Source organism: Dermochelys coriacea, chromosome 3 (genome assembly GCF_009764565.3).
Source record: "Dermochelys coriacea isolate rDerCor1 chromosome 3, rDerCor1.pri.v4, whole genome shotgun sequence".
NCBI classification, from domain to species: Eukaryota; Metazoa; Chordata; order Testudines; family Dermochelyidae; genus Dermochelys; species Dermochelys coriacea.
In genome coordinates this window covers 7,961,236-7,988,797 of record NC_050070.1, presented here as the reverse complement: position 1 = coordinate 7,988,797, position 27,562 = coordinate 7,961,236, and the positions used below count along the sequence as shown (strand labels likewise).

General features: G+C 45.1%; 1 long non-coding RNA gene across 1 annotated transcript; it reads left to right on the top strand.

Moving 5' to 3' along the window:
• LOC122459612 lies at nucleotides 1–27,562 on the top strand. The gene is made up of 3 exons (XR_006280417.1): nucleotides 1–333; nucleotides 14,190–14,201; nucleotides 27,551–27,562. It is a non-coding gene; the product is annotated as an uncharacterized LOC122459612 (long non-coding RNA).

Genomic DNA, 27,562 nt, shown 5'->3' with positions numbered 1-27,562 from the left:
TCTGGTGTTTGTCCTTCCCCAAGCACTGGCCGCTGTGACTGGCTATCTTCCTCCTGGGTTGAGAATAACTCCTGGCTGCATGCATCTAGGGATTCCAGGTTGTCTTCCTCTGCCTCAGTACCCTTGCTCCCGCTTTCCTCCTCCCGCCTTGTTGAACTGGGCTCTGAAGTGTCCATGGTGGTCCTCAGAGTGGAGGTGGGGTCGGCCCCAAGTATTGCATCCGGCTCTTTGTAGAAATGGCAGGTCGTGGGGGCAGCACCGGAGCAGTGGTTTGCCTTGCGGGCTTTGTGGTCGGCATTCCGCAACTCCTTCACTTTAATTCTGCACTGCAGTGTGTCCTGGTCCTGGTCATGGCCCCTTTCCAGCATGTCCCTTGATCTCTGCCCAAAGGTATCATAATTCCTGAGCGCAGCTAGGACAGCTTCCTCCCCCCAAACACTGATGAGGTCCAGCACCTCGCCACTGCTCCATACTGGGGATCGTCTGGTCACCTGGAAAGGCATGGTCACCTGGAAAGATTTGCTGAGAGCACTCCACGCCTGGCTGAACAAACAGGAAGGGGATATTCAAAATTCCCAGAGAATTTAAAGGGCGGGTCTGATGGTTGGTCAACTGAGGGCAGGGCAGTAGAGTTCAGAGTGGCTAGAACAGGCATTGTGGGACACTTCTGGAGGCCGATCAGAGAGCACTAACAGACCAGGGTGTCCACACTGTCACCGTGGCACTCCAGCGGGGTCTCACAAAATGTTATTCCACTCGCCGAGGTGGAGTATCGGCAGCGCTGTAGCCATGGAGTCAGAGTGCTCTACGTGCCTTGCCAGTGTGGACGGGGAGTGAGCTAGTGCGCCCGGGGCTCCTTTAATGTGCTGTAACTCGCAAGTGTAGCCAAGCCCTACGTAACTTATTTTAGAGTCTTGAACAGAGCCCATGCGATATAATTGATTTGGATTTTAAAATGCCTTTGCCAGTTTCATCTGAACTACATGTTGTGGAGCTAAAACCCACAGGGAGTTGGGATGAAACAGTAGAATGGCTAAGCAACTTATTACAGGCAGCAAAGAGTATTTCTAACAGGATCCGAAGGCGTGCCTGCCTAGTGCTGGATCAGAGATATCAGCTATAAAATTGATTTAATTTGGTGACAATGCAAAACCAAAATATTAAAACCAAAAGTGAGCAGGAGATATGCAATGGTTCTGTTATACAACTACATGGACTATACAGGCTGAAAATAGCTGTATGTAAAGATTTTGGAGGTATACTGTGTTAACTTTACAAATATACTGTTGTATGGAAAAGGGATTATAAATTATATATATTGACATGATAGGTCAGTTTATGATCTCAGTTAAACAAATGTAGATCTGAATCACCTCCATTGACTTCAATGGAGTTACTCCGGGTGTGCTCCAGCAAAACCAAGAGCAGAATTTGTCCAATAAAATTTGTAGTTTAAAAAGCTAAGCATAATTCTAAAGGGCTTGGGTGAGAGCAGAGCAACACTGCTTTCAAACACCACTCCAAATATTCTCTCTCTGTGCAGGTACAGTACAGGGGCCTGAACCTGCAACACTGACTCATGAGTCACACTGGGCCAGAATCTGATCTCAGCTCCTTGAAGCAGGGTTTTATTTCACTCTTTCTTACCCATCCTCCATGCTCAGGGGACAATATCACCTACTCCACTTTGTGCTGCTCTGGCTGAAACTAGCCACATCTTCCCCAGCTAGAAATCCCTGCAGTGTAGAAGAATCACCAGTGGGCACTGTGCCAGTGTAGCCAGCTACTATGCCCACCCCACTTCCACAGCTCCACAGAGGTTGCACGGGAGACCTATCAGAGAGAAGGTGGCCTGGAGTTTGCTGTATTCCAGCAGTTCCCAACTTGCTAATGGTCCCTTGGGAACTCTTCCTAGATGTTTCTTGACTTTAGCAAAGCTTTTGACACGGTCTCCCACAGCATTCTTGTCAGCAAGTTAAGGAAGTATGGGCTGGATGAATGCACTATAAGGTGGGTAGAAAGCTGGCTAGATTGTCGGGCTCAACGGGTAGTGATCAATGGCTCCATGTCTAGTTGGCAGCCGGTGTCAAGTGGAGTGCCCCAGGGGTCGGTCCTGGGGCCCGTTTTGTTCAATATCTTCATAAATGATCTGGAGGATGGTGTGGATTGCACTCTCAGCAAATTTGCGGATGATACTAAACTGGGAGGAGTGGTAGATACGCTGGAGGGGAGGGATAGGATACAGAAGGACCTAGACAAATTGGAAGATTGGGCCAAAAGAAATCTAATGAGGTTCAATAAGGATAAGTGCAGGGTCCTGCACTTAGGATGGAAGAATCCAATGCACCGCTACAGACTAGGGACCGAATGGCTCGGCAGCAGTTCTGCGGAAAAGGACCTAGGGGTGACAGTGGACGAGAAGCTGGATATGAGTCAGCAGTGTGCCCTTGTTGCCAAGAAGGCCAATGGCATTTTGGGATGTATAAGTAGGGGCATAGCGAGCAGATCGAGGGACGTGATCGTTCCCCTCTATTCGACACTGGTGAGGCCTCATCTGGAGTACTGTGTCCAGTTTTGGGCCCCACACTACAAGAAGGATGTGGATAAATTGGAAAGAGTACAGCGAAGGGCAACAAAAATGATTAGGGGTCTAGAGCACATGACTTATGAGGAGAGGCTGAGGGAGCTGGGATTGTTTAGTCTGCAGAAGAGAAGAATGAGGGGGGATTTGATAGCTGCTTTCAACTACCTGAAAGGGGGTTTCAAAGAGGATGGCTCTAGACTGTTCTCAATGGTAGCAGATGACAGAACGAGGAGTAATGGTCTCAAGTTGCAATGGGGGAGGTTTAGATTGGATATTAGGAAAAACTTTTTCACTAAGAGGGTGGTGAAACACTGGAATGCGTTACCTAGGGAGGTGGTAGAATCTCCTTCCTTAGAGGTTTTTAAGGTCAGGCTTGACAAAGCCCTGGCTAGGATGATTTAACTGGGACTTGGTCCTGCTTTGAGCAGGGGGTTGGACTAGATGACCTTCTGGGGTCCCTTCCAACCCTGATATTCTATGATTCTATGATTCTATTCTATGGTATAGGGAAGAGCAGTTCCTCAGCTCTCTAGTAATCCAGCCATACTTTGCTGCAGCCACAGCAGAGAATTGACTCACAAACTAACACACACATGCACACACAAGGTTATCATAAGGCAATCCAGGGTGTGTAGACCTTATGGAAGGATGTTTTGAGGAGAGGCTAGAAAGAGGAGAGGTTTGCAGTATGTTGGATAGCGTTCCAGAAGAGGTTCCAGGCATAGGGAGCTGAATGGAAGAAGTCACAAAGATGAGAAGTGGAAGCCATGAAAGAACGGTTAGATGTGCAGCTTGGCCGGAGCAAAGGGGGCAAGGCAGGGAGTGAAAAGAGACGACTGCAGAGAGGTGGCAGTAGGCTAAACTGGGCAAGGCTGTGAAGGCGAGGACAAAAAGCTTGAATCTGATGCTGATGGGAGGAAGCCAGTGAAGGAATTTGAAGAGGGATTGGATGTTGCCAGAGCAGCAGACAGGTAGGCGAGCTTTGTAGCTGAATGGATTGGAAGGCGTGAGGGGAGGCCAGAGAGAAGGCAGTTGCAATAATCAAGGTAAGAAATTATCAAAGCCTGGACAAGGATTTAGTGGTGGAGATGGAGGAATAGGGACAGATTTTGGAAATAACCTGAGTCTCAGCTGGTGCAAATTAGCATTGCTGGAGCTATGCCAGTTTCCACCAGTGAGGATCTCGCCCATTGTTTCAAACAAATGATCTGATTAGTGAAAATCAAAGAGAATAAGAAAGAGATCTCAGGGAGCTCCATTTCACCCAAAACTTAATGTATGCGCATATAAGGAATGGCCAATCCAGGCAAGGCTGCGGAGATAAAAGACAGTAGGTCATTCAAGAGCAAATGTCACCTCAATGGAAAACAAAGTAGTAAAATGAACAAGCCTCAGTGGGCCAAGTGGCTTTTCAGGAGGGCTCCAGAACTCATGTTCCGATAACAAAAATAAATGTACGGAAGAAATTTTTTTTCTTTGCAGCAATAAAATCAGCATATTTGTGTCTGTGAGGCAGCTCCTTGAAATAAAGCTAGAACAATGTTTATCTCTTATCAGCACTCGGGATTTGTAATAATGAAAAGATTTGCATAACAAATGCTCTGCTGGTTGTTCCTCGTTGGGGTGAAAGTATTAATTTCTCCTGCTTTCCGGTGTGATTTATTTATTTATTTATGTTTAATACATCTGCTTTGGAGCTGCAAACATAGATTCCTTTCTGTTTAACAATACTACTTTTTTAAAACACCTTCTTATGCTGCAGTTTTCACATTGCAGATTTTGGGTTGAAATGTATGTCGTTTCCCCTTCCACATTCTTAATGGCTTGCCAATATTGTCATTGTGTGTAAAGATAAGGGACCTGATTCTCTTTGTTTATGTCAGCTTTCCCCCAGTGTCACTCCACTGACTTCTGTGGAGTAACTCCTGATTTACACCAGGGGAAGTGAAAGAAGCATCTGCCCCATGGAGTCAATTAATTTTTAAGTCAATCAGGAGGTGAATATATGCACCAGTGCTGGTGAGGGCTAGAGAGGAGCCCGACTGTTGCATGAAAGCATCCTTACGTATGTCAGTCTCCTCTGCCTTTTGATCATTTATACCTGTAGTCATGCCACCTTTTGTGTGATCCCCTTAATATTTTTGGCCACCCTCTTGGCCCTCTCCCGAATGGCTGTGGTGCCACATCACCCCCTGCATCTATGTGTCCACTCTGATGGGGCCCAACTCATGGCAGCCCTGCATGGAGGAAGTGTAAAACAGCCATATTGGCCCACCCCGAGCAGTACACACAGCCAGGGAAGAGGGCCTTCCCTTCTGCACCTGCCCTCCCCCCAGAACCCTGTGATTCAGGGGCCAGCCAGGGAGTGTTCTTGAGTTAGGATGGGGTGTGGCTAAACAGTCATGGGCCCCAGCTATTCCCAGCTGCTGCAAAATGTTGTTATTTGCATTAAAGCAACATGAGCTCTTATTTTACCAACTCAACTCTCTTATTAAAGATTACGTGATGAACACTAGAGAAAACAGAGCCTGCTGTTCACTGCCACCTGCAGCTCCTTCTCTGCCTCAGCCATCCAGGACCCTGTCTTCCAACACAGACAGTGATGCCTTTGCCCTCTACAACCTCCCCACACATCCTTACACAGAGGCAGCTGCTCCACAAGCCCATAGGGCCTTTGGTCAGCCAGGCACAATTTAGTGCAGTTTGCTCCATTGGCAAGTGGAGTTTCAGCCAGTTACGAACACTGATTTCCAAGGGGAACATACCATGTAACTACATGTTCAGCAACTGGCCCCTTCTGAGTTACCACAACACCATTCTCACGTGCATTACAGAGCATGTGATATCTTTGTGCAGAGGCTGCTGGTTGGTATTCAGTGAAGGGCAATATGTGGCAGCTCTGCTTCCCCCCACACATGTCCCATGTACCTCCCTCCACATTTGTGTGGAATCACTGCAATTTTTCTGATTTTTCTGTTTCATTTTGGGTTAAAATATAACAGCAAACAAAGGACACATATATCTCGGCAGAGGCCAGATAGCCTGGTGTGTTACTTGTACTGTGACATTCTACATCTGAATTAGAACACAAAAATGGCAGCTTTCTTCATCTTAAGCAAGCAGGGAGAGTCCTGTGCATTTAAAAGGTGAAGTATAGTGATAACTATCACATCATCTCCTTTCTGTTCTGCTATAAACGCCATATGCGCCTGTCCACCATGGGCAGCAGAGGAAAGCATATGGGCAGTAGGTTGTGAACTATTTTGGATGCAGAAATAAGGAAAATGTTGAAGTTGTTATTTCTGTAGCACTTAGGTGGTGAAGCTATTGGCTATATTATATTGAACAAGAACGTGAATGACTGATAGCCTAATAAAGACAAAAGCATGGAAGAGTAAGTTTCCCTTTCGATTTCTGCCAATGCATCTCATTTCTGGCCTTTCACTTTTAGTGATCTGAGGTGTTACCAGTTTAAGTAAAGAAAAAGGTTTTAATCGGGGATATTTATCCCATGGACATTGCTTTCAACTATTGGCAAAGTACATACAAAACAATGGTGAATTTTGGAAAAAAGGTTGGAAAAAAGGTCCAGCACATGAATTCTGAATTACATTTGTAACTTACCACATAATACTTTTGCTACCAAATAGCAGCAACTGTGAATTTATCAGCCAACTGTCTCATTTTATAACCTACAACAGCTAAACTGTCTGCTGGAATTCTGAGCCATTGTTCCCTCGGAATCATTTAAGACGCATCAATGCGAGTTACTCTGGGAGACTCATTAAAATGTGGATCATGAATATTGTTTCCCCAGGTAATCACATTCTATTCTAACATACTAGCGAAATCTAAGATAAAGTCCCGTTTCATGTTGACCAGAAGTCAACGCATTACCCATGCGGACATTAATATGGTAAAGCAGTTGAAGAGAGGAAATTAAAAAAATATTACCGTTCTTTCCAGTTCATTGTGCTGGAACGGTACCCATAGGTAAAAAAAAAAATTTTTAAAAATGCTTCCTTATTCATGGTATCACCATCCATGGACATCATGTAGAAAATTTAACAGACACAATATTTATTTATTTTTCTTTATTTAAAACACTCATGCATGACATCTCCCTTTTCAGGGTGATGTGCTTTTTAATTAGGCTATGCGCTGTGGAATAAGTGCATTTGAGAAGTATCACTAAAGAAACTAAACCAGAAAGAGAAGGAATTAAAAACACGATTCCCAAATTTTCCCTCAGATGCTGGTGTGAGATTATATGAATCATCAACATTTTTTTTTTTACTCTGATTAGAAGAAACTTTGCTATCTATCCTACTGGTGAAGGGGAGTTCTGTGCAAAATAATAATTCATTTACACGCTTTTAAATTCCACATTTATCTAACAGATTTTATTTTGTCAGAAGATGAAATTAAAGTCTAATTTAATGCAGTACTCAGTCAGCATTCTAAAATGTTTATCTCAGAGTGAGTGACGTTACTTCCTAACCATTGGAAGATGGTTAGATATTCCATTTTCATTGCAATTATTTGAGTATAAATAGGGTTATGTCCATTTTGCTTCTTTTTAACACCTGCTTTTTAGGAGCAAAAGAGAACAAGAAAAGCAGGAATTAAAAATGGATAGCAGAAGAGTCAAGATCTCAGGATTCTGCTTTCCCTGGTAGCCTAGATACTACAATAATGTTGCTTTATAAATGCAATGTAGAGGTATCCTATAGTTGAAGGTTTGATTGCTGTCCTTGTAGACATACTCAAGCTAGCTCTGATCTAGCTGGCGCAAGTACCAATAGCAGTGAAGCTATGGCAGCGTGTGCGTCAGCCTGGGCTAGCCATCCAAATAAGTCCCCAGGATCTCGAGCAGGCATCTACATTCTGTGCTGAAGCCTGTACTATCACTGCTGCCCTGCTATTGGTACTTGCACTAGCTAGATTCAAGTTAGTTCAGGTGTCTATCTGTGCTGCAATCACCCCTCCAGGTGGCATAGGCATATCCTTACTTGTTGTATGACCTTGGGCAAATCACTTAACCGTTTTGCTTCTCAGCTGCCTCACATATGAGAACATTATAAATACAGTTTGCCAGTCTCTTCAGAGACCTAATGACTATATAACTGTGACACTGGCAGACCAGGTGCCAGCTCATGCCAAGGCCCCTTGGCCTCACTGAATACCCACAAATGCATAGCTGGAAACCAGTCTGGCTCACCAGTGTGTTAGCACTGTTAAAAGAGATGTTGAGTTTATAAGAATGTGCTTAGTGTTTAGACCTTATGAAATGTTTCTAAACTGCTACATGCATTAATCTTACTTATAACATCTGTATCCTATGTTACAAGATAATATTTAAGTGTTTGCACTGTAATGATGAAAGTGTTTGCTATGAAATTGACACCCCCACCCCCCCACCCCCCAGTCAGGAGGAAGGCATTACCAAATGTGAAACGCTAGGTTACCACAAGAGCTGTCATCTCCTACCCAACAAAAGAAGGCCTATAGACATCAGACAAGCCACGGTGGAACATCAGTGGACAAAAGTCTTTGCTGATTGCTCCCCCCACACCCATGAAGTGAAGACATGCATAAACCCTCTTCCCGTCAGCTTGAACTCTGGGGGAAGTGGATAAAAATCCCTGTCAAGAAAAATTGTTATTATGCTGCTTGGAATTTGGAGCAGGTAGTATTTATAAGCATAAGCAAGGGATCCCCAAGTTGCTAAAGGATATATAGAGCTTGCACATTACAGCAGTTTCTATTACTTTTTGAAACGTAAGACTGCGTGTCTCTGTCATTTGTGTGTCTATGTTTACCTGCTTTAACCTTTTAAATAACTCCTATTTCTCCTTCCTAGTTAATAAACCTTTAGTTAGTTTAATTCAGGATTGGCTACAGTGTTGTCTTTGATGAGAGATCTAGAGTACAACTGACCTGGGGTAAGTGGCTGGTCTTTTGAAACTGGGAGTAACCTGAATATTATTATGATTTTTGGTGTAAGGGACCATCTAGCACATAGGCAGGCTTGCCTGGATGACAAGATAGACCAGAGTCCCCAGGGGACAGTCTGTGATTCAGTGTTAAGGTTGTCATAGTGCTTGAGTAGTTCACACTTGACACTTGGTGAAATCTAATTACAGAACACAAAACCAGTTTGGGGTTCATACCCTGGTTTCGGACAGTCCGCCCCGAGGCTGGCATCCACATTTGTGAGCCACTCCAGACAGCTCAACAATAACAACCTATAGTTATGTCATGGGGATAGAACTCATCATCTTCCACACTAAAAGCTCAAGCCACCCCCATTTCAGCTCATGAAGTAACTAATAGATAGTAGAGGTAGTAGGTGCTTCTCCTGTATGTGATCCAGTCATTAGACAGGGACATGACTGACTTAGCCACTGTGTTACAAATAGATGCAAAGAGCCTGGATGAAAGACACTTCAGATAGAAGAATAAAGAACTGTCTTTGATTTTCTATTTCTAGATTTGGACTCCAAAGTAACAGAAATATCCCTAACTTGACATGAAGGGTCATCCAGTGATGAAGGCACTATCCTGCAACTTGGGAGAGATAAAATATAGCCAGGGACAAATCTGGTGGAGGGTTTGTACATAATTTGGTACCTAGTTACTGTCATGTGACAGTAAAAATTAAATATATAAAGTTCCTTGTTCAGTGATTTGTTGCCATTGTCACATGACATGACATCAGAAGTTGACTAATTTTGAACCAGCATAAATAAGGGGAAAAGAAAATGCCAAAACTCAGCCTTCTGCAACATTTACAGGACCAGATCTTCAGCTGGCGTAAAACAACATAGTTCTATCCCCTTGCCACCTAAAGGCGACAACACCAGCTGAGGCAGAGAGGGATACATTATGCCTTTGCCACAAGATCTGAGTAGGACACAGTGCTGAGTTGCATTGCCCCAGAAACACACCGTGACCCACATACAAACTGTTTTCCAATCTGCCTCCCTGTTCCCCCCTGCTCCAGCCAGAAAATAATTGCCTGCAGCCCTATATCTGGTACAGATTACTTTCCCTGGTTCACAAGCTGCTAGAGCTATGAGAATAACTGATTTTTTTGGTTTGATGACAATTCCAAAATAAACCAGTTTTTAATTGTTTGAGGTTGACTCAAAACCAATTTTGTTCAAAATTTTCTGCAAATCAAAAAGTTGGGGAAAAAAATTCAGGTCAAACAAAACATTTCCTTTCAATTTTGAGGGTTTAACTTTTTTCAAATTTCAAAACAAAAAGTAGTTTTGAACTGAAAAATCAAAACATTTTGAAAGTGTCAGAACAAAACATTTCATTTTTTTCAGATTTTTTTTTCAGGGGGAGGGCACTTCTTCAACAAAACTAATGAAGCAAATTTGACACAAATTCACAAAGCGTTTACTTCAATGAAGATCAGTGAACAGGAGCAGCAAACAGGAGTATTGTGAGGGAGTTCTCCAGGTGAAGGAGAAGTGACTACATGACGCATGGGATGACTCATGTTGTTTTTGTTTGTTGTTGTGTGCTTGCAAGTTTGCTGATTGCCTACTTGAGTGAGGTTCATAGCATGGTCTGTTTGGGGAGCACTAGCCTGCAACTTGGGAGGCGGGTGCTAGTCCTTTTCCTAACAGCCAGCCAGTTTGGTTGCTCCCTCTGTAGGAAGGAAAACAGCCTCTCACCCTGGCAAAGCTGTTCTCCCTGCTGCAACTAGACCTGCAACAGCTTATCCCTGATAAGAACATAAGAACAGCCATACTGGATGAGACCAAATGTCCATTTAGCCCAGTTTCCTGTCTTCCGACAGTGGCCAATGCCAGGTGCCCCAGAGGGAAATTAACAGAACAGGTAATCATCAAGTGATCCATCCCCTGTTCCCATTCCCAGCTGCACGCAAACAGAGGCTAGGAACACCATCTCTGCCCGTCCTGGCCATTGATGGACCTATACTCTATGAATTTATCTAGTTCTTTTTTGTACCCTGCTATAGTCTTGGTCTTCACAACACCGTCTGACAAAGAGCTCCACAGGTTGACTCTGTGTTGTATGAAAAAATACTTCCTTTTGTTTGTTTTAAACCTGCTGCCTATTAATTTCATTTGGTGGCCCCTAATTCTTGTGTTATGAGACACATCCTCTCACATCCTTCTTCCCCCCACCCCTACCCCCGAGAGGGTTGTTTTTTTTAAAAATCCCAGGCAGCCCTTAATTGAACCCAGGTGTCCCTAGCTGACCTCTTTTCAGCTTATAGGGAAAGGGGTGTTTATCATTCTAGGGTTAATATCTCTGCCTTTCCCCACTCTTACAGTTATCCAGCCTGACTTTGTCAAAACCCATTTCTGAGTCATAACAAAGCTAAACAGAGAGAGATGAACTATTGCTTTTCCCTCTTGGAACCAAAAATTTGTGACTACCTGACCCTGGATTTAAAGCTATGTCCAGGTTAGAGGTACTTTATCTTTAGTCCAATACAAATCCTCCAAGCCATCCAATCCCTCCCTCGGGTGTTAATCTTCCAAGAAGGAAAAGCCAGAGAATTTTTAAAAAAAATTAGTTTATTACTTAAAACTGTCCTTTTGAAACTGTGGAGATGGCACTACTGCTAGATGGCTTAGATCAGGCATAAGCCCTCTGAAAGGCATCCTGATTTATTTCAGTAGAGCAATTTGTAGGTCTCGTGTCCATAAATATGACATTGGAGGAAAGATTTAGACAACTCCAAAGACTAATCAATTTAATAAGCTTTAAGGGTTATACCTAAAGTGCCAGCTGCCGATCTGCAGGCACTTCAGCCAGCATTAGACATTAGCATGCTTATGCCGGGTGCTCCACATTACAATCGCAAATGGACTATTCTGCTGTTTCACAACATTTTCCTAACAACAAATGAGCAGGAAAAAACATTTATATTGTAGCTTACTTGGAAAGGGATTTCATATGCATTTAACTAACAGCCCGATGCAAAAACTATATACCATGTACTATGGGGGTGCACCTCTCCAGAAACTGCACTGTGTTTCTGTTTAGCCCTAGAACAGGCAGCAGATGAAGTCAAGGCTTCAGATCACTTCTCAGTGTCCAACCTCCACCTGTGAAACTGATCGTCTGTTTGCTCTGTTTAGTTTAAGAAATAAAAATTAGAGATGAGCCTGAAGCAGAATAAAAAGACAGTCCCTGCTGTAAGGAGCTTACAGTGTAAGTAATTTTGGAAGGGATATACACCCACTATATAAGTCTTCAGAGTATAATTACTATTATTTATTTGTACGAAAGTAGCAAGTAAGGACTCCAAACAGGTATCATTGCTCAGCTGAGCTGGGCAGGGATTATCTTTTTAATAAACGTCTGTAGGTGCCTACTGCAACCAAGCGCTGATACCTGTTTGGGGACCTTATGTGCTACTATAGTGCAAATAAATGATGATAATATTTATTCTCTGAAGACTGAGAGTTTAGATCCCTTCCACACTTACACAGCCTTACATTTCAAGTTACAACAGAATGTAGCATGTGAACAAAAGAAGTGGTGGGAAAAGGGGGAGGAAGTGAATGAGGTAACAGTAAAACAAGCCTATTTTACTTCTCTACCTCACATGGTGTTCTGAGGATAAATACATTAAAGGTTGTGAAGCACTTTGAGATCTACTGAATAATGCATTATGTAAGAGCTAGGTATTATTATTATTAATTATTATTATCATGACTATGAGCATTGCTTATGGCTCACCACCTGAGTAGCCATTAGCTGACCAATGACTGAGAAGGTTAGAAGAAAACTTTTCCTTTGAGTAGGTAATTCTGTTACTACCTAATGCGAGGTTTCATATACCTCCCTCTGAACAGTCTGGTAGTGAGCACTGCTGGGGCCAGGATATTGGGGTCCAGTCCAGGATTGTAGTTCATATGTTCCTCAGTTAAAATGCAAAATGCAATGTAAAGTCCTTTACCTTTACCTTTAACATGTAAGTAAATATCAGCCAGATAGAATGAGAAAAAATTAAACCCAAACCCCTCCAGGCCTCAGCCCAACCTCTTCCCAAAAGCTTGGTGCAGGGGAAGAGGAGAAGTAGATGGTATAATGGGGATAAACCAGCCTCTCTTCTGTAAAAGAAAACCATACCTTTCCAATCTGCTAGAATTTTTTAAGGGAGTAACAAAATAGTGAATAAAGGACAGCCGGTAGACGTGGGTACGTTGATGCATCTCTGTTTACTATGATGCTGTCTTCAGAAGCATCTGCTGCAGGCCACTGTCAGAGGCAAGATATCAGACTACATGGACCACTGGTCTGATCTGGTATTGCAGTTCGCTGCCATTCGCAAATCCATTAGAGATGATTTATTATGCTATTCATTATGTGTTATGCTGGAGGTGTTGGTAGCTGCCAGCAAACCTGTCTTTGATATATGGGCCATCACTGGTCTCGTGCTAGCTGCCCTTCATTCTGGCTCAATAAAAGAATCAATTAAGCTCTCTATGGAATAAGATAGCTGAAACAATAGAAGCCACCACCCAAAGCAATGGCCACATGGAAGGCCTGTACTACAACTAAGTCGGAGAATTAGAGGAATTTCCCTGGGAACTGACAGCACATGCAGGGGCTGGGGCATATTGGAGTGCAGCTGTGTGTGTCTGTGTATGACAGAAGCAGAAAGCAACCAGGAAAGACAGGAGAAAACCAGAAAGCACTGGTAGCGTGGACCTGAGAGGAAGCCGAGAGAGAGCGAGCTTCTTTTGGGCAGAGTGCTGGCTGGAAGGGCAGGCTTGGAACTCTGAGCAAGGGCACTGCCTCCTTTTGTTTGTTCCTTCTGTGTTCAGGGAAACTGGATTGTATGTCTCTCCTTGTAAATAAACAGGATTGCACCAAAGAAATACCCAACTCATATCACCAATTTCTCCTCCTATAGAAACAACCCCTCAAGGCCCCAAACATTGGCTAACCACTTAGGCTAAATGAGAACACTATTATTAAGGTTCAGAGTTTTTCAGGGCTATTTTTAGTAAAAATCATGGACAGGTCATGGGCAATAAACAAAAATTCACGGGAGCCGTAACCTGTCCAGTGATTCTTACTAAAAATAACTGGTGTAGAGAGGGCTGGGGGGAGGGGAGAAGGAATGACAGCCCCACGGGGGCACAGCCCCAGCTCCAGCCCTGTTGTAGCTGGTGGAGGGAGGTGGCGCACAACCCCGGCCAAAGCCAAGGGGCTGGGGGTGGGTGCACAACTGCAACTCTTGCTCCAGTCTCAGCCAAAGGCATGGCGGGGAGGGGGCACATGGCCCCAGCTCGGGCACTGGCCGGAGCCACAGTGGGGGCACACAGCCCTGGCTGAAACTACAGTGGGGCAGGGGTGATGCAGAGCCCTGACTCCGGCCCAGCCTGAAGCCATGGAGGGAGGGGAGGTGCAGAGCCCCAGCTTCTGCCTCAGCTGCGAGGGGGGCGCTCGGCCCCAGTCCACCCCGGCTGCTGACAGCTGAAGCCAAAGTCACGGAGTTCTGGTAAAGCGTTGAATCCGTGACTTCGGTGACCTCCGTGACTAAACCGTATCCTTAGCTATTATTATTCATGTAGCACCGTTGTGTAATGGTGTGACCCAGGCACCTCTTGGTGTGAACTGGCAGAAGGCACAGGAGGTTGCACAGGGTTTTGCTGATGGCATGTCCACACCACACAAGGCTGGAAGGGGTTAAGGTGGCCTGGAGGCCAATTACCTGCCCAGGCTGCACCTGGAGGAGGAGCCAGGGAGCAGGGAATTAATTAGACATGAGGCTCAGCTGGACAGGAAGAGAAAGAGACCTTATAAAATGTAGGAGCTGAGAGCAGAGAGGGACTGCATGGGAAACAGTCTATAACCACGCTCCCTGGGGAGAAGGGAGGTGTGTTTGGGGCTAGAGAGAGGTAGCCTACAGTTACTCCCTGGGAGGAGGGAGTTTGGGCCTGCGAATCCAGAAGGGCGGGGGAGAGCTGGTAAGGTAGGAACAGCTCTGGGGGAAAGCAGTGAGGTAGCATAGTGCTGATCTTGGCAGCAGATTGGAGGGCCCCTGAGCCAAAATCTGGAGTACAGGGCAGGCCTGGGTTCCTCTACTGGCCACTGAGGATGTGGCATAGACCAGGCAAAGGATAGTGGACTGCTGGGATGATTTGTTCTGGAAAGAGTTTGATACTCACAGGAGGGGAAACACACAGTGACCTGGCTGGAGGGACAAGTCACCAGGAGGGAACCCCCTGAATTGCAGAGAGTGTGAGAGGACAATAGGAGAGACACTGCCAGCGGAGGGTCCAATGCTTGACTAGAGCTCATCCCCACAGTGACAAGGAGGAGGCGCTAGTAGGTGTGAGTGACAGTTTTGTGACAGTTTTACAGGGATCCCATCAGATATATGCATAATAGTTCACAAAAGGGTGGCATGTGAAGTCTCTACCGAGAGCCATTAGCCCACTGCTCATCATAACCATTGTGAGAGGTCAGTATGGATATTTAAAGAGCTATGTTTCTATACTTAAAATTATGTTCTTACGGTTTTGGTGTTAAGGGAGGTCACCAGGAGGTGACATACCTTGGAGATGTTCCTTTCAGGAAAAAGGTAACCAAATCTTATCTCCCTCTCTGGTCATTTGTGTATTGTATGCCTCACAGTGGAGGCCTGTTTGCATACTGAGCCCAGGTCCAACTGAAAGGCTGCAACATCTACAAGACAGAAAATCTACAGGAAGAAATAAAACAGCAGGGGGGTGTTCTGTTTATGAATGACGACAAACAATGGGACATCTATTTCCTGGGAGGTAAAAGAACACACTTGGTCCTTTACCTGAGAGGCAAGCTGACAGCACACTTGTCTCATGAAAGGAGGGTCACAACCAGGTCTGGCTGTAAAGCGCTGCAAGGATTTTGTGTGAGCCAAACTCTACAAGACAGGAGAGTGCCTTGGTAACTAAGTCTAGGCTCTAGACTGCAAGTTATGACTTTATTTTATACGTAGCCATTTGTTTCCAATGCTTCTCCTTGCTGTTAGTTGTAACCTACAGGCTTTGTTAAATAAACTTATACTTGATGTCTCTATAAATATGTTTAAGTTCTTCATGTTAAGCAGAGCAGTGATCTGAGGAGGAACAGAAAGCTGGGGTGCATTGTTTCTCTAGAAGCAGCGAATCTGTGAATAATGTAAGTCTCATGGGGAACAGAGACTGCACACTCCAGGGAGACGCTTAGAAGGCTTGGGGGTTGGAGTGTGCCTATCTCTCACCTGTAGCGAGACTGCAGAGCCTTCATAGGCTAAGAGGGGAGCGTTTGTGTTGCCCGTGGCCAGTGCAGTTGGGAGCTAGCCCCTTGCTGGCACAAATAAGGATTCCTCATACTAAAGCAGCAGTTCCCAAACTTTTGAGGGTCATGTCTCCCTTACCCCCTGTGTGCCTGCCCTCCCTCCCTGGATCCGGGGCCAGGAGTTTGGTGGGGGGCAGGGATAAGGGGGCTGAGGCCACAGCGGGAGGTGGGCCTGGGGCCTCAGCCCTGTTACCCCTGTCCTCGCCCCCCCATCTCCTCAGCCCCAGGCTGGGAATGGAGGCTGGTGCAGGGCTGGGAGAGGAGCCTCGCTGAGGCTGGGGACAGGGCCAGGCATGGGGCCAGGTGCAGGACCAGGAGCTGGGAAGGCAGCTGGGGGTGGGACTGGAGCAGAGCTGCTGCACCTCCCTAGATGTTCCTCCATGCCCGCCTAGGGGGAGCGTGCCCCACACTTTGGGGACCTCTGTACTAAGGGCGGGTGGTAACAAGGTGTCTCACAGCCCTAGGTACCCCGATAAGTGTCACAGGTGATGCTCCTCAGGAAGATGAAGGTCGCTGTCCTGAGGAGTTTACTGTCAAGATCAATAGACTTGCTTCCATATTTAAGGTACAATAAACAGGACCTCAGGTGTTGGTCTTATCTTCTGCTTTTCAGGAGACAGCTCTGCTATCTTGTGCTGTGCTCTCCTCAGATCTGACAAACAAAGGCCTTCTCCACAAAAGTTGCACTGCTTACCTTAAATCCATTTCTAAATTGATTTAGCTGAACCAGTGCAAACCCTTGTGTCGACACTCTTATTTCAGCATAAGTAGTTTATTTCAGTTTAGCTTAAATCACTTCGGAACTGACTTATTCTAGAATGAAATAAGCCTGGTTCAAACTGAAATAAGAGTTTGGCCTTTTGCGCCAGTTTAAATAAATTGTTTCAAAATCAGACCTTAAGTTAAACCAGTGCAACTCTCTCAAGTAGGTTGGGGCTGCTTCAGAAAGTGGCTGTCTCTTCTCTTATGCTTAGCGTAGTGCTATCTCAAGTGGTGCTGATGATGAGGTAAAGCTGAGGTTCCGTCTAACCACATGTAATTATTAAAGGTCCTGTGGCCCTTTTTCTAAGGGGAGGGATGTTTGATTCCAACTCAGATGCTTGCATTCTGCCCCCTGAATTTCTCCCTGAGGAGAGATTTGGAGATTCCTTTCCCGAGCCAGAGTCTGCTCTTAACTTGAGTGAGTCTCAAAAGGAGTTTGAAGCTCAACGGCAGATCCTTCCCTGGACACGGAGAGGCATGCAGCTCAGAATAATACCTGGCTGGGGAAGGAAAGGGTAGGTGTTTTTTTCCTAGAAGGAGGTTTGTTGTATAGGGAGGCTCCTGCAGGGGAAAAAGAGGCACCCTGGTGAGGTCTGCAAGCAGGTGCTTATGCCTGATAAGGACAGGATGGAGTTGCTGCAGGTAATTCATGATTGTTTCTTTGCTAGACACTTAGGTTCACTCAGAATTTCTATTGGCCTCACGTGTCGGAAACAGTAAAAAAAATTACTCTCAGAGTTGTCTTCTGTCAGAAGTGTAAGAGGCTAAAGGGACCTTGCAAGTAGCCTTTGTAGCCATTGTCCATCATTAAGTGGGTGTTTGCCAGAGTGACTGTAGCTATTGTGGGACCTGTATCAAGACCTTCCAGAAACATAAAGAAATATATACTGGTTGTGATGGATTCTGCCACCGGGTACCCTGAAGCCACGGCTTTATCTAATATAGAAACTGTGGCTACTCCCCTCATTGCCATTTTTAGCAGAGTAGGTTTTCCCAGGGAAATCTTGTCAAATCTGGTGTATGTCTGTATTTCTCAAAGTTACGGAAGTTGTGTGGTGAAGCCTATAAAGGCTGCCCCCCCCCCCCCCCGGTCATCCAGAAACTAGCAGTCTGGTAGAAAGATTCAGTGAGACATTGAAGGCTATGCTGAGAATGTATATTACCCAGCAAGAGATTGACTGGGACATGGTGCTCTTTAGTTGTTGTTAGCATACTGGAGTGTGCCCCAAGAGTCTACAGGGGGCCCCCCTTTGATCTCCTTTACAGATAGGCAAGCCCTAGATTTAATTCGAGACTCGGGGGAGGGTAGTACAGAAGAGGTAGGACAGCCTGTAAGGGAGCATGTCACTCATTTTAAAGAGAATTTAAATGCTGTCTGATGGACATAGTGTGTCAGAACATTGGAAGGAGTCAGGTGTCTCGGAAAGCTTGGTAGGACAGGCCTGCTGGAGAAAGACCTTTTGATATGGGTGATTTGGTGCTAGTGTTAATTCCAGTGAGGAATAGCAAGATGCAGGATTGTTGGGAGGGACCTTCTGAGGCGATTGAGTGAATGCAAAAAGAAAAGGAGTACTTGTGGCACCTTAGAGACTAACAAATTTATTAGAGCATAAGCTTTCGTGAGCTACAGCTCACTTCATCGGATGCAGTCCCTTATGATGTAATGAAACTCCATGGCAAGGGAGATGTGCAAACAGTACATGTAAATAGATAGAAAGCTTACCATAAAAGAAAGATGGTTGTTAATATGATTTGTTGTCCTGAGGAGAGGACGTTTACTGCCCTTTTTCATAGGTTTGGTCAGGGAGAGTACGGAACAGACTTCTCTGGAGAGCACCGAGATGTGGGAGGGCTTGTATCCAATCTAAAAGCAGGAGATGTTGGCCCTCCTGAAATACCACCAGCAGGTATCTTCCAACCTGCCAGGTTTAATTTACAAAATAGTGCATTCTGTTGAAACTACAGGGGGTTTTGGGGGTCAAAAAGCTCCTTGACATCTCCCAAAGTAATGGTACCCAAAAAGGATAAAACCATGAGGTTTTCTGCAGATTTTAGAAAGATAAACTCATTCACCCAACCTGATCCTTACCCCACATCCCAGATAGGGGATCTACTGCATCTGTTGGTGAGTGCAAAATTCATAAGTACTCTGGATTTGATTTGAAGATATTGGAAAATTCCCTTAGATCAGGGATCGGCAACTTTTGGCACGCAGCTTGCCAGGGTAAGCCTCCTAGCAGGCCTGGCCAGTTTGTTTACCTGCTGCATCTGCAGGTTTGGCCAATCACGGCTCCCACTGGCCGCAGTTTGCCATCCCATGCCAATGGGGGCTACAGGAAGCAGTACAGGGCAAGGGACGTGCTGGCCACCGCTTCCCGCAGCCCTCATTTGCCTGGAGCAGCAAACCGCAGCCAGTGGGAGCTGCGATCAGCCAAACCTGCGGCTGCAGTAGGTAAACAAACCATTCCAGCCCGCCAGGGGGTTTACCCTGGTGGGCTGCATGCCAAAGCTTGCCAATCCCTGCCTTAGATGCTGATGCCCAGGAAAAGTCTGCTTTCATAATGGAATCCAGTTTATATGAGTTTACGATTGTCTTTTGGATTAATTAATAGGGGGCGGGGCTACCTTTCAGAGGCTTGTCAATAAGGTGCTGCAGGATTTACAGACCTACTCCAGGGCCTATGTAGAGGACTTGGCTATATTTTAGTGACTCCTGGCAAGACCACCTGAATCATGTGGGAATTATATTGCTGAGGATTAGAGAAGCCAACCTCACTGTCCAAATACAAGGTGGGAAGCTACAGGGGTACCTTAGTCAGGACATAGGCTGGACAGTAGGTAAAGTAAAAGCCATTCAGAATTGTCCTGCCCCATAAAAAGAGAAGCAGATCCAATCCTTTCTCAGTCTGGACCAACTAATACCGGAGGTTTGTAAAGGAGTTTAGTGATATTGTAGCACTCATAATAGACCTTACGAAAAAGGGGAAGCCAGACCGATTGATATGGACTGCAGCCTGTGAGAAAGGCTTCAAGGACATAAGAGGCTATGTCTAAAGAGCCAGCTTTAGTCAACCTCAATTTCAGCAAACCCTTTGTGTGGTGCATGAATGCTTCAAACACTGGGTTGGGTGCAGTGCTAGTGCAGACTTGGGTGTGGGACAAGTACCCCATTGCCTTCTTAAATATCAAACTGACCCCCCCCCACCACACACACACACACACACACACACACACACTGAACAGAACTACACTGTCATTGAGAGGGAATGGTATGCCATAGTTTGGGCTATTAAACTACTTAAGCCTTATCTGTATAATAGATATAAGCAAGAGATCCTCAGCTGTTTAGCCGGGGTTAGCCCTAAAGAGCGGTTCTCAACTGGGGGTCTGTGGCTCCTTGGGGGTCTGTGAGGCCTTTCAGGGGGTCTGTGGAGCCCCACTGCTGAAACCCAGTGCCCTGAGCAGGGCTGAAGCTGAGAGCGGTGCAGGGCTGAAGCCCCAAGCCACAGCGCCTCCCCGCCCCCCGTGGGCCTGAAGCAGGGAGCAGCAAAGTGCTGAAGCCCTAAACTCTCCCCCTGCCTCCCCCCACAGCCAGACGCAGTGAGGGACTGAAACCCCTAGCTCCCCCCCACCCCTGCAGCTGGAAGTGGCATGGGACTGAAAGCCCAACACCGCCACCCTCTTCCCCCCCCCCCCCCTCGGCAGCCTGGAACAGCGCAGGGCATCACCAACTGAGGTGATACAGTTTCAAAAAAGGCTAATATTTTAGGGTGCATGAACATGATAGTTGTATGTAAGACCATAGGAGGCAATTTTCTCTGGTGAGGCCCCAGCTGGAGTAACTCTGTCCAGTTCCGGGCACCACCCTTTAAAGAAAGATGTTTAGAGTGCAGAGAACAATAAACATGATCAAAGGTTTAGAAAACATGACCTCTGAGGAAAGGTTGAGAAAACTGGGTATGCTTAGTCTTGATAAAAAGGGGCGGGGGGGACCTGAGAAGTCATCAAATTTTAGGGGCTATTCTAAAGACCATGGGGCTCAATTGTTCTGCGTGTCCACTGAAGGTAGGACAAGAAGTAATGGGCTGAACCTGCAGCAAGTGAGATTTCAGTTAGATATGAAGAAAAACTTTCTAATGACAATGATAGTTAAGCACCAGAATAGATTTCGTTTGTGGAATCCCCATCATTGGAGGTTTTTAAGAACAGGATAGAAAAAGACCAGTTATGATAGTCTAGGTAAACTTGGTCTTGCCTCAGTGCAGGAGTCTGGACTAAATGACCACTGTAGATCCCTTCCAACCCTACATTTCTAGGATTCCCTATATTTTTGTGATTGTATTTTTATTACTACACAATTAGACAATATTACACAGACACAACACGTTAGAGTGGGGGAACAATAAAAAGACACATAAATAGACCAAAAAAGGGTGGGTGCAGGTGGTGGGAAGAGGGGAAAATGGGGAGGTCAGATGGAATGGAAGTCTGGCATTTTTTGAGCCATCTCAGCACTCTTTCTTCACAGGTTTAGATACCGGGTCCAAATTCCACCAACTTCATATAATTGCTCTCTAGTCAATAACCTAGTCTTTCTTTGGCTGCTAACTCAGAGATGCCCAAATACAACTGTTCTAGTCTGGGCATAACCCTCCTCCTCCATTTCTGTAAAATCATGCAGTTGGTGATCACTGTGGTCCTCAAGAAGCCAAGCCTTTGTGGTGGTGGTAAACCCAGCTGAGTATGTCCATAACCCAGAATATAATTTTCAGCTGAGGACGGGTAGCTGAAGCTATTTTCACTCCTGTGTCCACCTCTTTCCACAGCTGCCTGGCTGTTGGACAGTCCCATCACACATGCATCAGGCTTGTTTTTTCTTTATTCCTGCACTGGAACAGGCCTGCCTCTGCCCCTGTTCTCTTCCCTGCAGAAACTGCATGGAGTCTACCAGGTGTGCTCTTAGAGAAGCTTCATTTCACCAATATCACCACAGTCATCTGTGCTCCCACCTATTTACAATGTTTGCTGAGGTTTAGGCCCTCTCAGCAGGACCTGTGGGGAACAGAGATCTCTGTGAACTCTGAGCCCCTACCCCCTTTGTGCTGCCTTCCTCTGTCTCTTTTATCAGCCTTGAGCTGATGGGGAGCCAAGTGAATGTTTACTCCACCCAGCCCACTAGCCTGATTAGATCATTACCCCAATCAGCTTCTCCAGAGGCACTAATCAGCCTCCATGTGATCAGAGTGCAGGCTCATCCCCCTGCACTCTGTCACAAGCACCAACAAACTTCAGAGGACCTGGCTCCATCTTGCACAACTGCTCCGCCATCCAATACATGTTGAGCATAATTTTTTGCTGCATCAGACATAGCCTGAGATCCACAGAAACATTTTTAACATATATGACCATAATATGATCTGCCACTGGGGTTATTTTAAGGGCTGTGATAGTTCCCCTTCCTGCGCTTTCACAACAAACTCCAGACCAAGGGAGTTCCTCTTCATGAGCAAAGTATCCATAGTGGATATGGTCCTGGGGAGTTTATGAAGCCTTTTATTCCCTATATTTTAATTCCATGCTTCTTGCTAGTAATGAACCGGCCTTTGGAAATGAAGTACTGACCTACTTAGCGTTATTTTTTCCCTCTTCCTCCTCCTCCCCTTCCCATCTTTATTACCAGAGAAGTCCCTTTGGAGAATCAGTGTTTGCTTGTGGCATGTCATAAAAAGACATTTTTCCCCAGAAGCTACTGTAGCATGCATGGTCCTGAAACTGTAACTTCAGGATGCCATATGGTCTCTTTGATAGATCTGACTGTGCACTATCCTACATTGTAGCTTTGCTCTGCTGGGGAAGAAGATGAAGGAATTAGTCAGAATCATTGGCATGTCTGCAGTCTCTGGAGCGACCGTGGAAGCATGGCTGCAGCAATACTGTGCTTGCAACATGCCATGGCAAAATATAGAGAGAGTGGGAATTAGCTGCTGCTATCCTTTGGGAGAGCAGTAAAAACATCTGTGTTATTTGGGACTGTTCCAGGGTGAGGGAATCGCAGATGAATCCTGGAAATCTGCCTATTATCCTAATGAGGATGTTTCCATATCATGACATACAGTTCACATGGGGGCTGGGAGACCTATCGATGAGGAGATTGGTGGAGGGAAGGATGGTGTATATGACCTTCCATGATCCCCAGTGGTGAACGCCCATGTTGGACATGTACTAAGCAGCTTTTGCTTTGAGGAATCAGTGGCTGATCCATGTTCTGTTATTGTCTGTATAACTTCAGTCCTCAGGAGGAATTGCCCATAATAATAATAAAAGGGGGGGGAGGATTTTGCATGGGCTTTTAAGCAAACGAAATACGGAACATGTGTGCACAAGAGATTTCACACACATGCACAATTTCCCCTCTTAAATCTCAGATGGCTCATGTGCTAGGATCTGGCATAGTGCAAAGGTATAATAACCTCTGTGGGTATTCAAGTGGGATACATACAACTAGGAATAATAGACTGAAATAAAACAAAGAAAACAGTAGGCAAAATTTCAGTTAAAATTTCCTAACAGAGAAGTCGTAGGCTGTGGATTAGCAATAAAAAGCCCCATTACATGATCAGAACAGACAACTTAAAACTAAGCAGGTAAGCTCGTCAGGAACGAGACTGTCTCGTACTATGCATTTTTTATGGTACAGTACCTAGTACAATGGGCCCTTGATCTCAGATTGCTACAGTGATGCAAATAATAATTAAAAATAACAGCAGACACCATAAAAGAGAGAACTTCCATCACAGCTAATAAACTATTTTTGTCCAGACCATTTAAAACTCATTGTTTTGTGTTTGTTAACTTCTACTTAACTCAGAAATGTGGGGTGAGGTCTCTTTGTTAAAGATTTGGCACACCAACCCCTCAATGAAGGACCGAAAGAGCTGCCAGGCCATATTTCTGAACTTCCAAGATGTCCCCCCCACCAGTGAAACAGGAAAGATAAGCCTTTACATTCCAAATATTTCTAAGGTTAAAAGAAAACACAGAAAAAAGTCAGGCTGATGAGCCTCAACTGGAGTATTGTATCCAGTTCTGGGCAACACATTTCAGGAAAGATGTGGACAAATTGCAGAAAGTCCAGAGAAGAGCAACAAAAATGATGAAAGGTCTAGAAAACATGACCTATGAGGGAAGACTGAAAAAATTGGGTTTGTTTAGTGTGGACAAGAGAAGACTGAGAGGGGACATGATAACATTTTTCAAGTACATAAAAAGATTGTTACAAGGAGGAGGGAGAAAAATTGTTGTTCTTAACCTCTGAGGTTAGGACAAGAAGGAATGGGCTTAAATTGCAGCAAGGACGGTTTAGGTTGGACATTAGGAAAAACTTCCTAACTGTCAGAGTGGTTAAGCACTGGAATAAATTGCCTAGGGAGGTTGTGGAATTTCCATCACTGGAGATTTTTAAGAGCAGGTTGGACAAACACCTGTCGGGGTGGTCTAGATATTGTTTAGTCTTGCCATGAGGGCAGGGGGCTGGACTAGATCACCTCTCAAGGTCCCTTTCTGTCCTAATTTTGTGATCAGAAAGAAAGAAAAAAGGCTCCACCCCAAAATTTTTCCTCTCCAGGCCACCTCTAAATACAAAATAGCAGATCAACCTGTCATGGCAAGTCTGATGAAAGTTAGTGAAGGGTCTGGATTGATCAAAAAAAAGATGATCACTGGACTCACTAATAGAAGGAAAACAAAATTCATTAGTATGTTATAATTCACATAAATAGAAATTCCTAAAATAAAGATTTGTGATGCAAAGCAATAAGATCAAGGAGGTGCAAATTAATACCAATATTCCTATCTCCAGCTTGTGACATGTCTGATCATTGCAAGGGTGTTGGATCAGTACATGCTTGTGAACTACAATACTCATACAGCCATAGCAGAGTGTCAGCCTCCCTTAATGTTGAATTTTCCTGCATTTGCTTGAGCCATTGTCACAACAACCTTGACGTTGCTTCAACACACAGCGCTTCTTGTGTGCTAAATTGTACCATGCACATGGAATCACTTTAGCGTTTTTTTATTTTTATTTTTAAGAGCACAGCATCAGAATCACAAATATGCTGACACGTGTTCTGCAGTCATTAAAACAGATGCTAATATAAAATATGATTTAAATTGTTACTAGTAAGACACAAGAAACCATCTACAAAGTTCTGCATTCCTAAAGACCACCTTTCATTCCTAAAGGGGAAGCGAGTTGTATTGAGGGGGAAAATAATCTTCCACTCAAAATGCTGCTGTTACTAGAAGTTGCCCCAATGCTGTCAGGTGTAATTCATTTCTCCACAATGGCTACACCTTTGCTTATGGAATGGCTGGCTTCTGTGATTCAGGAAAAGGACCCCATGCTGGCACTGGCAGGGATGGTGTTGATTCACCACCCCAAATAGCCCACCATTCTCTGCACTCTGCTAATTAGCATGAGTGGATTAGCAGCTGCTTCTTTGCAAGGAATGTTGACCAGTCTCATTAGCAGCCAGCAGAAGTTATAAAAAGCCACAGGGAAGGAATTGGCTGAAAGTAGAAAAGGGCAGGAGATTTCGTCTTCTGCTCCTTCTTGGGGACTTGGCTGAAACAAGCTAGACTTTTTGAACTGAACTGTGGCAAACTGACTAGCTGAAGGGAAACACTGCTGTGTCTGATTTGGGTTTTAAATAGGCAGGGTAATATTGACACTTCGTTTTGTTTTTTGTATTAAACCCTACCATTCAGGTGCTTAAACCCTACCAAGCCAGGCATGCAGAGTCTTTTGCTTGGGCCAGAGTTTGCTAAAACAGAAATCTGACCCTTGGGAGCAGTAGTGAAAAGCATCATCATAGAGCAGTACCTCTGGATTGCGCCAGTGGGAGCTAGTTGAGCAGCTGCTAGGGATAGTCCCTAGGTAATGCCAGCCAGCTGATGGAGCACTGCCAGAGGGCAAAGACATCCACTAAGTAGGGGCAGGTGACAAGACTGGCATTTAGATATTAGTCCAAGCAAACAGTTCCCAACCAGGAGCACCAAGAGACTCAGGGAAAGGCAAGAGCTCTCTGCGAAAGGCAGGCACAGAAGGGGGCTTTCCTAGAGTCCACATCCAGAACTGTGAGGCACAGCACACTGCTGGAATAGGGTGACAGCTGGGACTCAACCATGGGAAGTTGCCAGTGTTGCTGGCACAAAAACCCGAGGCAGGCAACAGCTGGATTCATTGCCTGGTGTGCATCGCCCAATAATCACAACGGGGTGGAGAAGTAGAAAAGTTTATTTGAAGCTTCAAGCAGTACAGGGAGACAACAATCTCAAATCCTGCACACCAGTGCAAGCAGGTTTCAGAGTAGCAGCCGTGTTAGTCTGTATTCGCAAAAAGAAAAGGAGTACTTGTGGCACCTTAGAGACTAACAAATTTATTAGAGCATAAGCTTTCGTGAGCTACAGCTCACTTCATCGGATGCATTTGGTGGAAAAAACAGAGGAGAGATTTATATACACACACACAGAGAACATGAAACAATGGGTTTATCATACACACTGTAAGGAGAGTGATCACTTAAGATAAGCCATCACCAACAGCAGGGGGGGGGAAGGAGGAAAACCTTTCATGGTGACAAGCAGGTAGGTTAATTCCAGCAGTTAACAAGAATATCAGAGGAACAGTGGGGGGTGGGGTGGGAGGGAGAAATACCATGGGGAAATAGTTTTACTTTGTGTAATGACTCATCCATTCCCAGTCTCTATTCAAGCCTAAGTTAATTGTATCCAGTTTGCAAATTAATTCCAATTCAGCAGTCTCTCGTTGGAGTCTGTTTTTGAAGCTTTTTTGTTGAAGTATAGCCACTCTTAGGTCTGTGATCGAGTGACCAGAGAGATTGAAGTGTTCTCCAACTGGTTTTTGAATGTTATAATTCTTGACGTCTCATTTATGTCCATTCATTCTTTTACGTAGAGACTGTCCAGTTTGGCCAATGTACATGGCAGAGGGGCATTGCTGGCACATGATGGCATATATCACATTGGTAGATGCGCAGGTGAACGAGCCTCTGATAGTGTGGCTGATGTGATTAGGCCCTATGATGGTATCCCCTGAATAGATATGTGGACAGAGTTGGCAACGGGCTTTGTTGCAAGGATAGGTTCCTGGGTTAGTGGTTCTGTTGTGTGGTGTGTGGTTGCTGGTGAGTATTTGCTTCAGATTGGGGGGCTGTCTGTAAGCAAGGACTGGTCTGTCTCCCAAGATCTGAGAGAGCGATGGCTCGTCCTTCAGGATAGGTTGTAGATCCTTGATGATGCGTTGGAGGGGTTTTAGTTGGGGACTGAAGGTGATGGCTAGTGGCGTTCTGTTGTTTTCTTTGTTGGGCCTGTCCTGTAGTAGGTGACTTCTGGGTACTCTTCTGGCTCTGTCAATCTGTTTCTTCACTTCAGCAGGTGGGTACTGTAGTTGTAGGAATGCATGATAGAGATCTTGTAGGTGTTTGTCTCTGTCTGAGGGGTTGGAGCAAATGCGGTTATATCGTAGCGCTTGGCTGTAGACAATGGATCGAGTGGTATGATCTGGATGAAAGCTAGAGGCATGTAGGTAGGAATAGCGGTCAGTAGGTTTCCAGTGCAAGCAGTTACACATATTTTATACATTCGTTCTTTAGCATACTTATCCAATAGCAAGCTGCCCTAAGTATCCATATAGCCAATCTGGTATACCAGTCAGTTCCCCTTTTTCCTCTTATCATCTATTCTCCCATATATGGAGTTGTTTGTTCAGTATTATCTAACATTCCTGTCCTGCTTGACCTAATCTTGCTCCAGCCAGTCTGCACCTGCAATACACTGTTGCAAATTTCTCAGCATGACCGCTGT